Source organism: Saccostrea cucullata, unplaced genomic scaffold, assembly GCF_032062105.1.
Source record: "Saccostrea cucullata isolate Sc308-1 unplaced genomic scaffold, CSIRO_AGI_Scuc_v1 ctg1168, whole genome shotgun sequence".
Taxonomy (NCBI): Eukaryota; Metazoa; Mollusca; class Bivalvia; order Ostreida; family Ostreidae; genus Saccostrea; species Saccostrea cuccullata.
The window spans coordinates 5,001-17,500 of NW_026922902.1; the positions used below are offsets into that span (position 1 = coordinate 5,001).

A 12,500-nucleotide genomic window follows, 5' to 3' on the forward strand; every position below is an offset into this window, starting at 1 on the left:
ACTGCAAGTTAAATCTTCAGACCAAAAATCAGTTTAATATCGTAGTTTTGTTATCAGATATTAAGCTGATAAGAACAGTTTTTTTTTTTTTTGAATAAAATATTTAGGCATATACATAATACAAATTATGTAAATTTATAACAAATAAATATGAATTAACAAAGTTACTTTTGACAAAGTATAATGAAGGTTAAAAATCTGATAAAAACAAACGTGACACATTTACTGACCTTTACAATTACAACACAGTGAATGAAACAAAAACCCAATGTTATAGCAATAAAGGAATTTACACACTGATAAATTTCGTCTTATATTCCTGAAATTTGTTTATATTAAATCGGTAAAAATCGGCTTGTATTCTTTGAATTAATTTATTGATGTACATTAAAATCATTCTATTAGAGTTTAATCTTTTCAAACTTAATAACACATCGTATTGCCAAATAATAAAACACATTAATGAAATTGATTAAAAACGTTATTGGAAAATCATGAGTTGACAAGTTAAATCTTAATTGTTTGTTATAATATTTAACCAGTTTTTAACAATGGAAATCAAAGGCTTCACAAAAGTACATTCATAAAAAAGATGACTTATAGTTTCGATGAATTTTACAAAGCGCATTTATTATTTTTGTAAAAACCAATATTATGCATATAATAGGATACAGGTATAATTTCATGTATAATCCTGAACATTATATCTCTAACATTTTTATCTATAAAATCATCATTCAATCTTTGAAAAACTAATTCAAAATTGACACTAGGAAATATATTGATTACACGTGGAGTTGTGTATAATAAAATTTTGTTGTCATGTTACCAAAGGAATACATATAATTATCATTTTCAATCTGTAAAAAATGTTTTAAATCTTTTAAACATTCCTGATAAAATTCTGGTATAACCTCTGAATGAGGTCTATTATTACTAGCAAAACTTGGTTGAAATTTTCGTAAACTTAAACCAACCCAATAAACAGTAAAGAAAACATATTTTGAAACATCATTTTCTAAAATATTTTGCAAATGCTTTAACCTTAAAGACTGTAATTTTAAACCAATATTCACAATTTCCAAACCTCCGTTTTTTCCTATAATTATAGCAAACAGTTCTTTTTAATGGTTCCGCCGTACTGGGCCATAAAAATCTAAAAATAGCTTTTTCGAATTGTTTTAAGTAATAATCCGGTAAAAGACAGACAGATCCTACATACCATATTTTAGAACAGGCTAAAACTTTTACGACAATTGACTTTTCTACAAAAGACAAATACCTCTGTTTCCATAAATTTAAAGTTTTAATAAATTTCTTAAGAATCGGTTGCCAAATATCATCAGAAGTAAGATTATTACCAAATTTAACCCCTAAAAGTTTACAATTTTCAACCCATGATATGCCGAAAGGATGGTCTGACCTATTTTTCCATTTCCCTAACCAAATACCTTTTGTCTTTTGTAGATTGAGCCTTGCACCCGAGGCGCGTCCATACAACGAGCACCAATACAGTACTCGCTCTATGGACGCGTCACAGGTACAAATAGCCAAACTATCATCTGCGTATAAAGATAATTTACTAGTTTTAGAAGATCCTGGTAGCTTGATGCCTGAAATTTGCTCGTCTTCCCTAATTTTGATGGCGAACGGCTCTAAAACTAAAACATATAATAATGGGCTCAGGCTGCACCCCTGGCGCACCCCCCTATGTAACAAAATAGGTTCCGAAATATGATTATTAACTATAACTGAGGAACATACATCAGTATATAAAGTTTTAATCCATCGAATGAGAGAAGGCCCGAAATTATAAGCCGAAAGTGCTTTAAATAAAAAGTCATAATTAACACGATCAAAAGCCTTCTCTTGATCTAAAGAAATAAAAGCCACCGGGGCTTGTTTTTGCTCACAGTAATCAATAATGTTCCTCATTAAATGTAAATTATCAAAAATGGTGCGCCCTGGCACGGCGCAGGTCTGATCAGGATGAATAATGTGTTCTAAAACTTTTTTGACTCTATTTGTAATTACTTTAGATATCAATTTATAGTCGTAATTCAACAAAGAAATAGGTCTGTAATTTTTAACATTTTCAGAATGCTCTTGATCTTTACAAAGTAAAGTAATATAAGATAATTTCTGACTATCTGATAAATGTCCTTCTTGAAAAGTACAGTTCATAACTTCTAATAATGGGTCAATAAGTATATTTATAAACGTAGAATAAAATTCTTTTGTAAGTCCGTCTGCACCAGGAGACTTATTATTGTCCATATCGCGGAGCGCTATTAAAACTTCTTCTTTTGTTATGTGACCTTCACAGCTGGCCGAAATATCATCAGGTAATTTTGGAACGCGTTGTAAAAAATCGTCAGCTAAATCCTGATCAATACCCTCGTCCGTGTACAATTTAGAATAGAAATTCTTAAAAACACCCAAAATATCGCCGGAATTTGTATAAGTATTGGAAGACTCAGTAATTTTTGTAATAGTTTTCTGTTTGGCTCTTTTAATTTCCTGTTGAAAAAAGAATTTGGACGGTTTTTCCTCATTATCTAAACTTTCAGCTTTTGACCTAATTTTCGAGCCGGTATAATTTTGTAGCTGAAACTCTTTAATTTGACTTTTAATTTCCTTTAATCTATCTATAAACTGACCAGGATTTTTATTTTCGAAATATTGCATTTGATAATAAGACTTTTCTAATGGCCGTAAAACATTACGTTTAACATTAGATTTTTTCTTACAATAGTGAATAGTAAAATTTTTAATTTGTTCTTTTAGATGATCCCATAGCTCTAAATACATATCAAATCCTTCTATCAATTCAGTCCAATATTTAGTAAATTGTTTAATGAAAGTTTTATCTTGTAATAAAGAATTGTTAAATTTCCAATATCCCTGCCCAAAATTAATTGTATCGGAATTTGAAACATTAATTTTTAAAAGAACTATATCATGATCACTATTACCAAAGGGAATATTTTGAATACTTGTAATATTTTTACATAAAACCTTAGATACATAGAATCTGTCCAACCTACACGCGACATTTGAAGAAGCCCAAGTAGTTTTAATTACATTAGGATATAAAAATCTAAAACAATCAATAAGTTGGAAATCGTTAATAATATTCTTTAAATTGTCGCTACCGACGCTACCGTAAATGGGGTTTCCCCCGATCTTATCTAGTTTTGTATTTAAAACACAATTAAAATCCCCCCCAATTATTAAATGCTTATTACATAATAGTAAAGGGTATAAATCGTCAAAAAACATAATTCTATCGTTTTCATTATTAGGAGCATAAATATTAACAATTCTGTAATGCATATCATTATAAGTAATATCTACATACACTAACCTACCATCCATATCTAAATGAAATTTATTAACTACAATATCAGGATTTAAAATTATTATTCCGACTCCTCTACTTCTGTTAGATCCAAAACTAAAATAACATTTATCTGTGTTAAATATAGACTTTATAGCTAAAACGTTATTTATATTATTAAAATGGGTTTCCTGAAGTAATACAATAGATATCTTTTCCTTTAAACATTGAGTAAATAATTCAGACTTCGACGGGTTATTTAATAGGCCGTTAATGTTTAGGGTCGCTAAAGTCAAGGACATTGTGAGTGGTATTTAAAAAGGACAGGTAGAAGAGCCGGTATTAATGGAACAAAAGAATTTAGACACCTGGTCTGAGACAAATAAAAATCTCGTGAAATAGAACTCAAGTGAACTAAACATGAATAACAAAAAGTACACAGAGAATGAGAACAGAAACTTAAACAAAACAAAACAAAATAATAATGAACAGACACAAACAAAAAGAACAAAATAAACATAACTAAAACACAAATTATAATATAAGTAATTAAACAAAACCAGGAAAAGTTCCTTACGTAATTTTGGAGAGTCCAGGGACAGGCCGAGTCGTTTACCAGGGAATATACCGCCGCCATAGTCCATTAAGAGTTCGTTTCACAAATAAAGTTACTTACAACAGTTAAGTTTTCCTCTGTGCCCTGGAAGGCTCACAATCAGGGTCCGGGGGGGTTTTTTTCACTCTTGACAGTGGACCACTCATCCTCATCTGTGTCCGCGTCCATAAGTTCTGCCCAGGACTGCGTCTGAGGGGACACCACAGTGTCACCCCCTGGGGTACCCAGCTGGGTACCACTCAATAATTCGTCTACTAGGGAGGAGTCGCCCGCGGACTCCCCCTCTGCAGGAGAACCACCCCGGTCCTCCTGGCCTGTCTGTGAGGGGTCAGCAGCCACTGACCCCCCCTGGGGACCGTCATGGTCCTCCGTCTGTCTAGGGGAGTCCACGGACTCCTCCTCCTGAGACGTACAAACGGTCTCTGTGTTTGGGGACTTGCCAACAGTCCCATCCCCCTGGGGCTTACCAACAGCCCCGGGGGAGGTGCCATGGTCAGGGACACCCTGTTCCCCTCTGATGTTATGAGGCCTACCGACAGCCTCCTCGGACCTGCCAACAGTCCGAGAAACCGCCGAAGCGTAACTTTCTTGTTAAAACTTCCATAATGAGGGCACTCACCCCTCAAATGGCCGACCTCCTCGCACTTGAAGCACACAGGAGGCCGACCGGGGATAACAAAGAGACATCTTGGCTAAAGATGGATGAAATGTAAGGAATATACATCTGCTCCCCCTCCTTCATTCGGATCACTGCAGTCCTCAATGATGCCGTTCTCTGTGACCCACTCTAGCTTCTCGATGTCGCCGTATTTGTCGATGCAGCTTCTGACTTCCTCCTGAGATACCCAGAGAGGAAGCCAGTGGATACGTACTTGTACAGAAACTCTGTCACATGCCTGCAGAAGAATGTTAGATTTCTCCACATTGATCTGCCTCCCGTCCAAAGAGGTAACGGTATCCTCTCTTTCAAAGGTCACATACCATGTGTCCCCGCGCTCCATCTGCCACACTGCCGTTATTCCGTCTACCTCGAGACTCCGTAAAAAGTCTGATCACGTCCCTTCGTATCATTCGAGAGGTCCCCCTGCTGCTCATCTTTATAGTGTGGGCCATGGAGACTCTCTGACATATCTTCTACTTGCAACATTCTGGAAAATAAAGCTTCGAAAAACTTTAATAATGATCAGATCTTAAGCCAAAAGGCCGAGAAGCGATGCCCGTTTTCGGCTCCGAAAAACTCTCTATACAATAAAAAATACACAATTCTTTAGTGTTTAAGGCTTGTTTCTTTTCCTAAATAATTCTTTATCAATCTTAATGAATTATAAAATCATTTAACATTGAAGGGAATTTTTTTACGGATATTTTAAAAATTTTATATTGACTTAAAAATGAAAATAATAAATGTTAACTTGTGTTAAATAATTTTTTTTTAAAGTCTATGACAGCAAAACGTATGTAAATCGTTTCTAATGCAAAGGCTGCAATGCACTATGCAGGTGCGAGAAATTCTGAAACTCGGTCTTCAAAATTCAAGATCAATCGAAATCCATATTTTTAGTTTTAGACATAGAACACTTACATAACATTGAATTCAAATGATGACACAGGGGCAGTTTCAAAATCTCATGACCATTCCGCCCATTTTCTCCATTTCCCGTGATCCCCAACAGCTGCCAGGCCCCTGCTTATGCCCTGCCCTACCACACAAATTGCAGACCAACGCCTGTACATATCACAGAGCAGCAAGATATAGGGACTCGACCTCCTTTCTTTCCAGCTACAATTCGTCCCGTGAACCCACCCCGCTTTTCGATCGGAGGAAATCTCGGACGAGTGGTTTTAGGCCCTTAGTTTCGCATTTCTGAAAGGTAGATTCCAAAATTTTACCAGGCCACCCTTTCGCCCCCAATGCACACGGAAAATTATCCCACCAATAAAAGCCACCACCACAGGCACTCCAGTCCCGCCTGTCTCCAACTTTTCTCTTTTTTGACCGGGACTTTCCTGCGAAACTAACAGCTTCGCTTTAAAACAGCCAGCAAGGCGTGCCACTTTGTTTCGCTCTTCAATTGGATATATCCAGAAATTTAAACCCCCCCCCCCCCCCCCTTCCATTTCCTTTTCAATAATTTATTACTTTAAAAAAAAAAAAAAAAAAAAAAAAAAGCAAAATAAGAAAGACTAACACTTTATCTGACTTACTGCATTCTTTTCAGGCATTTGTTCCCTTTTCCCACTCTAGGATGCCGTCTACGGCCACATCACGTTGAAAGCATCGGTTCTCGTCCGATCACCGCAGTTAAGCAACGTCGAGCTTGGTTAGTACTTGGATGGGTGACCGCCTGGGAATACCAAGTGTCGTAGTCTCTATTTTGGTTTTGGGTGGGTTTTTTTTTTCTATTGAATTTTTTTTTTGAAATGTTTTTTTTTCTTTTCTTTTCTTTCTTTTTTTTTCTTTTCTTTCTTTTTTTTTTTTTTGTTTTGTTTGTGTGTGTGCGTTCTTTTTCTTTTATTTTCTTTATTTTTATTTTTTCAACTCATTTTGTAATTTCTGTCTGGAATGGAAATCTGCAAAATAAAGATAAAACACATGTATATGGAAATAAAAATCAATGTATTTCAGAATAAGATGATTTGAAAAAAGGAATGTTTATATGTGGTACGTGAAATACATGTAATTTGATATAGAGTTATAAAAAGAAAGACGGAGAGAGAGAGAGAGAGAGAGAGATGAAAACTGCTATTGATTTTTGAAATAAAGTGGGCCGATCCTGGAGGTACTGCAATACCAGGCCAACCCGTGGCGAGAGCGGAGCAAGCCCCTGACATCTCACCTCAGACCAAAAATCAGTTTAATATCGTAGTTCCCATGTAGGGAACGTATCAGATATTAAGCTGATAAGAACAGATACTTTTTTTTTTTTTTTTTTTGAATAAAATATTTATTGAGCATATACATAATACAAATTATGTAAATGTTATAACAAATAAATATAGAATAACAAAGTTACTTTGTGACAAAGTATAATAGAAGGTTAAAAATCTGATAAAAACAAACGTGACACTTACTGACCTTTACAATCTACAACACAGAAAAACATGAATGAAACAAAAACCGGTTTGACAACATAGAGTACGGAGTAGGAAATAGACAATACAAGGAATTTACACACTGATGTTAAGATTAAGGTCGTCTTTATCGATGGAGCAAAACAGGTGCGTGGAAGCCCAGTATTTATGAAATTTGTTTATATTAAATCGGTAGAAATCAGCTTGTATTCTTTGAATTAATTTATTGATGTACATTAAAATCATTCTGTTAGAGTTAATATCTTTCTTTTCAAACTTAATAACACATCGTACTTGCCAAATAATAGAACACATTAATGAAATTAAATATAGACACAAGGAATCAGTTTCCGTACTTAAAAACGTTATTGGAAAATCATGAAAGCGAATATGAGACAAGTTAAATCTTGAAAACTTATTGTTTGTTATAATATTTAACCAGTTTTTAACAATAGAAATCAAAGGCTTCACAAAAGTACATTCATAAAAAAGATGACTTATAGTTTCGACATGAATTTTACAAAGTGCACATTTATTATTTTTGTAAAAACCAATGTTATGCATATAATAGGATACAGGTATAATTTCGTGTATAATCCTGAACATTATATCTCTAACATTTTTATCTATAAAATCATCATTTAATCTCTGAAAAACTAATTCAAAATTGACACTAGGAAATATATTGATTACACGTGGAGTTGTAACAATATTTTCTAATAAAATGGTATAATAGAATTTTGTTGTCATGTTACCAAAGGAATACAAATAATTATCATTTTTAATCTGTAAAAAATGTCTTAAATCTTTTAAACATTCCTGATAAAATTCTGGTATAACCTCTGAATGAGGCCTATTATTACTAGCAAAACTTGGTTGAAATTTTCGTAAACTTAAACCAACCCAATAAACAGTAAAGAAAACATATTTTGAAACATCATTTTCTAAAATATTTTGCAAATGCTTTAACCTTAAAGACTGTAATTTTAAACCAATATTAACAATTTCCAAACCTCCGTTTTTTCTATAATTATAGCAAACAGTTCTTTTTAATGGTTCCGCCGTACTGGGCCATAAAAATCTAAAAATAGCTTTTTCGAATTGTTTTAAATAATAATCCGGTAAAAGACAGACAGATCCTACATACCATATTTTAGAACAGGCTAAAACTTTTACGACAATTGACTTTTCTACAAAAGACAAATACCTCTGTTTCCATAAATTTAAAGTTTTAATAAATTTCTTAAGAATCGGTTGCCAAATATCATCAGAAGTAAGATTATTACCAAATTTAACCCCTAAAAGTTTACAATTTTCAACCCATGATATGCCGAAAGGATGGTCTGACCTATTTTTCCATTTCCCTAACCAAATACCTTTTGTCTTTTGTAGATTGAGCCTTGCACCCGAGGCGCGTCCATACAACGAGCACCAATACAGTACTCGCTCTATGGACGCGTCACAGGTACAAATAGCCAAACTATCATCTGCGTATAAAGATAATTTACTAGTTTTAGAAGATCCTGGTAGCTTGATGCCTGAAATTTGCTCGTCTTCCCTAATTTTGATGGCGAACGGTTCTAAAACTAAAACATATAACAATGGGCTCAGGCTGCACCCCTGGCGCACCCCCCTATGTAACAAAATAGGTTCCGAAATATGATTATTAACTATAACAGAGGAACATACATCAGAATATAAAGTTTTAATCCATCGAATGAGAGAAGGCCCGAAATTATAAGCCGAAAGTGCTTGAAATAAAAAGTCATAATTAACACGATCAAAAGCCTTCTCTTGATCTAAAGAAATAAAAGCCACCGGGGCTTGTTTTTGCTCACAGTAATCAATAATGTTCCTCATTAAATGTAAATTATCAAAAATGGTGCGCCCTGGCACGGCGCAGGTCTGATCAGGATGAATAATGTGTTCTAAAACTTTTTTGACTCTATTTGTAATTACTTTAGATATCAATTTATAGTCGTAATTCAACAAAGAAATAGGTCTATAATTTTTAACATTTTCAGAATGCTCTTGATCTTTACAAAGTAAAGTAATATAAGATAATTTCTGACTATCTGATAAATGCCCTTCTTGAAAAGTACAATTCATAACTTCTAATAATGGGTCAATAAGTATATTTATAAACGTAGAATAAAATTCTTTTGTAAGTCCGTCTGCACCGGGAGACTTATTATTGTCCATATCGCGGAGCGCTATTAAAACTTCTTCTTTTGTTATGTGACCTTCACAGCTGGCCGAAATATCATCAGGTAATTTTGGCACGCGTTGTAAAAAATCGTCAGCTAAATCCTGATCAATACCCTCGTCCGTGTACAATTTAGAATAGAAATTCTTAAAAACACCCAAAATATCGCCGGAATTTGTATAAGTATTGGAAGACTCAGTAATTTTTGTAATAGTTTTCTGTTTGGCTCTTTTAATTTCCTGTTGAAAAAAGAATTTGGACGGTTTTTCCTCATTATCTAAACTTTCAGCTTTTGACCTAATTTTCGAGCCGGTATAATTTTGTAGCTGAAACTCTTTAATTTGACTTTTAATTTCCTTTAATCTATCTATAAACTGACCAGGATTTTTATTTTCGAAATATTGCATCTGATAATAAGACTTTTCTAATTGCCGTAAAACATTACGTTTAACATTAGATTTTTTCTTACAATAGTGAATAGTAAAATTTTTAATTTGTTCTTTTAGATGATCCCATAGCTCTAAATACATATCAAATCCTTCTATCAATTCAGTCCAATATTTAGTAAATTGTTTAATGAAAGTTTTATCTTGTAATAAAGAATTGTTAAATTTCCAATATCCCTGCCCAAAATTAATTGTATCGGAATTTGAAACATTAATTTTTAAAAGAACTATATCATGATCACTATTACCAAAGGGAATATTTTGAATACTTGTAATATTTTTACATAAAACCTTAGATACATAGAATCTGTCTAACCTACACGCGACATTTGAAGAAGCCCAAGTAGTTTTAATTACATTAGGATATAAAAATCTAAAACAATCAATAAGTTGGAAATCGTTAATAATATTCTTTAAATTGTCGCTACCGACGCTACCGTAAATGGGGTTTCCCCCGATCTTATCTAGTTTTGTATTTAAAACACAATTAAAATCCCCCCCAATTATTAAATGCTTATTACATAATAGTAAAGGGTATAAATCGTCAAAAAACATAATTCTATCGTTTTCATTATTAGGAGCATAAATATTAACAATTCTGTAATGCATATCATTATAAGTAATATCTACATACACTAACCTACCATCCATATCTAAATGAAATTTATTAACTACAATATCAGGATTTAAAATTATTATTCCGACTCCTCTACTTCTGTTAGATCCAAAACTAAAATAACATTTATCTGTGTTAAATATAGACTTTATAGCTAAAACGTTATTTATATTATTAAAATGGGTTTCCTGGAGTAATACAATAGATATCTTTTCCTTTAAACATTGAGTAAATAATTCAGACTTCGACGGGTTATTTAATAGGCCGTTAATGTTTAGGGTCGCTAAAGTCAAGGACATTGTGAGTGGTATTTAAAAAGGACAGGTAGAAGAGCCGGTATTAATGGAACAAAAGAGTTTAGACACCTGGTCTGAGACAAATAAAAATCTCGTGAAATAGAACTCAAGTGAACTAAACATGAATAACAAAAAGTACACAGAGAATGAGAACAGAAACTTAAACAAAACAAAACAAAATAATAATGAACAGACACAAACAAAAAGAACAAAATAAACATAACTAAAACACAAATTATAATATAAGTAATTAAACAAAACCAGGAAAAGTTCCTTACGTAATTTTGGAGAGTCCAGGGACAGGCCGAGTCGTTTACCAGGGAATATACCGCCGCCATAGTCCATTAAGAGTTCGTTTCACAAATAAAGTTACTTACAACAGTTAAGTTTTCCTCTGTGCCCTGGAAGGCTCACAATCAGGGTCCGGGGGGGTCGGCCGTTTCGACCCCCTCTTGACAGTGGACCACTCATCCTCATCTGTGTCCGCGTCCATAAGTTCTGCCCAGGACTGCGTCTGAGGGGACACCACAGTGTCACCCCCTGGGGTACCCAGCTGGGTACCACTCAATAATTCGTCTACTAGGGAGGAGTCGCCCGCGGACTCCCCCTCTGCAGGAGAACCACCCCGGTCCTCCTGGCCTGTCTGTGAGGGGTCAGCAGCCACTGACCCCCCCTGGGGACCGTCATGGTCCTCCGTCTGTCTAGGGGAGTCCACGGACTCCTCCTCCTGAGACGTACAAACGGTCTCTGTGTTTGGGGACTTGCCAACAGTCCCATCCCCCTGGGGCTTACCAACAGCCCCGGGGGAGGTGCCATGGTCAGGGACACCCTGTTCCCCTCTGATGTTATGAGGCCTACCGACAGCCTCCTCGGACCTGCCAACAGTCCGAGAAACCGCCGAAGCGTAACTTCGGGGTTTGCTCTTGTTAAAACTTCCATAATGAGGGCACTCACCCCTCAAATGGCCGACCTCCTCGCACTTGAAGCACACAGGAGGCCGACCGGGGATAACAAAGAGACATCTATGGCTAAAGATGGATGAAATGTAAGGAATATACATCTGCTCCCCCTCCTTCATTCGGATCACTGCAGTCCTGATCCCCGTCATGATGCCGTTCTCTGTGACCCACTCTAGTTTCTCGATGTCGCCGTATTTGTCGATGCAGCTTCTGACTTCCTCCTGAGATACCCAGAGAGGAAGCCAGTGGATACGTACTTGTACAGAGACTCTGTCACATGCCTGCAGAAGAATGTTAGATTTCTCCACATTGATCTGCCTCCCGTCCAAAGAGGTAACGGTATCCTGGGACTCAAAGGTCACATACCATGTGTCCCCGCGCTCCATCTGCCACACTGCCGTTATTCCGTCTACCTCGAGAAACTCCGTAAAAAGTCTGATCACGTCCCTTCGTATCATTCGAGAGGTCCCCCTGCTGCTCATCTTTATAGTGTGGGCCATAATGAGACTCTCTGACATATCTTCTACTTGCAACATTCTGGAAAATAAAGCTTCGAAAAACTTTAATAATGATCAGATCTAAGCCAAAAGGCCGAGAAGCGATGCCCCTTTTCGGCTCCGAAAAACTCTCTATACAATAAAAAATACACAATTCTTTAGTGTTTAAGGCTTGTTTCTTTTCCTAAATAATTCTTTATCAATCTTAATGAATTATAAAATCATTTAACATTGAAGGGAATTTTTTTACGGATATTTTAAAAATTTTATATTGACTTAAAAATGAAAATAATAAATGTTAACTTGTGTTAAATAATTTTTTTTTAAAGTCTATGACAGCAAAACGTATGTAAATCGTTTCTAATGCAAAGGCTGCAATGCACTATGCAGGTGCGAGAAATTCTGAAACTCGGTCTTGAAAATTCAAGTTCAATCGAAATCCATATTTTTAG

At 35.1% G+C, this 12,500-nt stretch overlaps 2 non-coding genes across 2 annotated transcripts; one reads left to right on the plus strand and one right to left on the minus strand.

The window, feature by feature from the left end:
• The first annotated feature begins 6,207 nt into the window (after positions 1-6,207).
• On the plus strand, positions 6,208-6,326 carry LOC134262763 (5S ribosomal RNA). Its single transcript, XR_009991101.1, has one exon. It is a non-coding gene; the product is annotated as a 5S ribosomal RNA (ribosomal RNA).
• Positions 6,327-6,714: 388 nt separating this feature from the next.
• On the minus strand, positions 6,715-6,901 carry LOC134262757 (U2 spliceosomal RNA). Its single transcript, XR_009991099.1, has one exon. It is a non-coding gene; the product is annotated as a U2 spliceosomal RNA (small nuclear RNA).
• Positions 6,902-12,500: the final 5,599 nt, after the last annotated feature.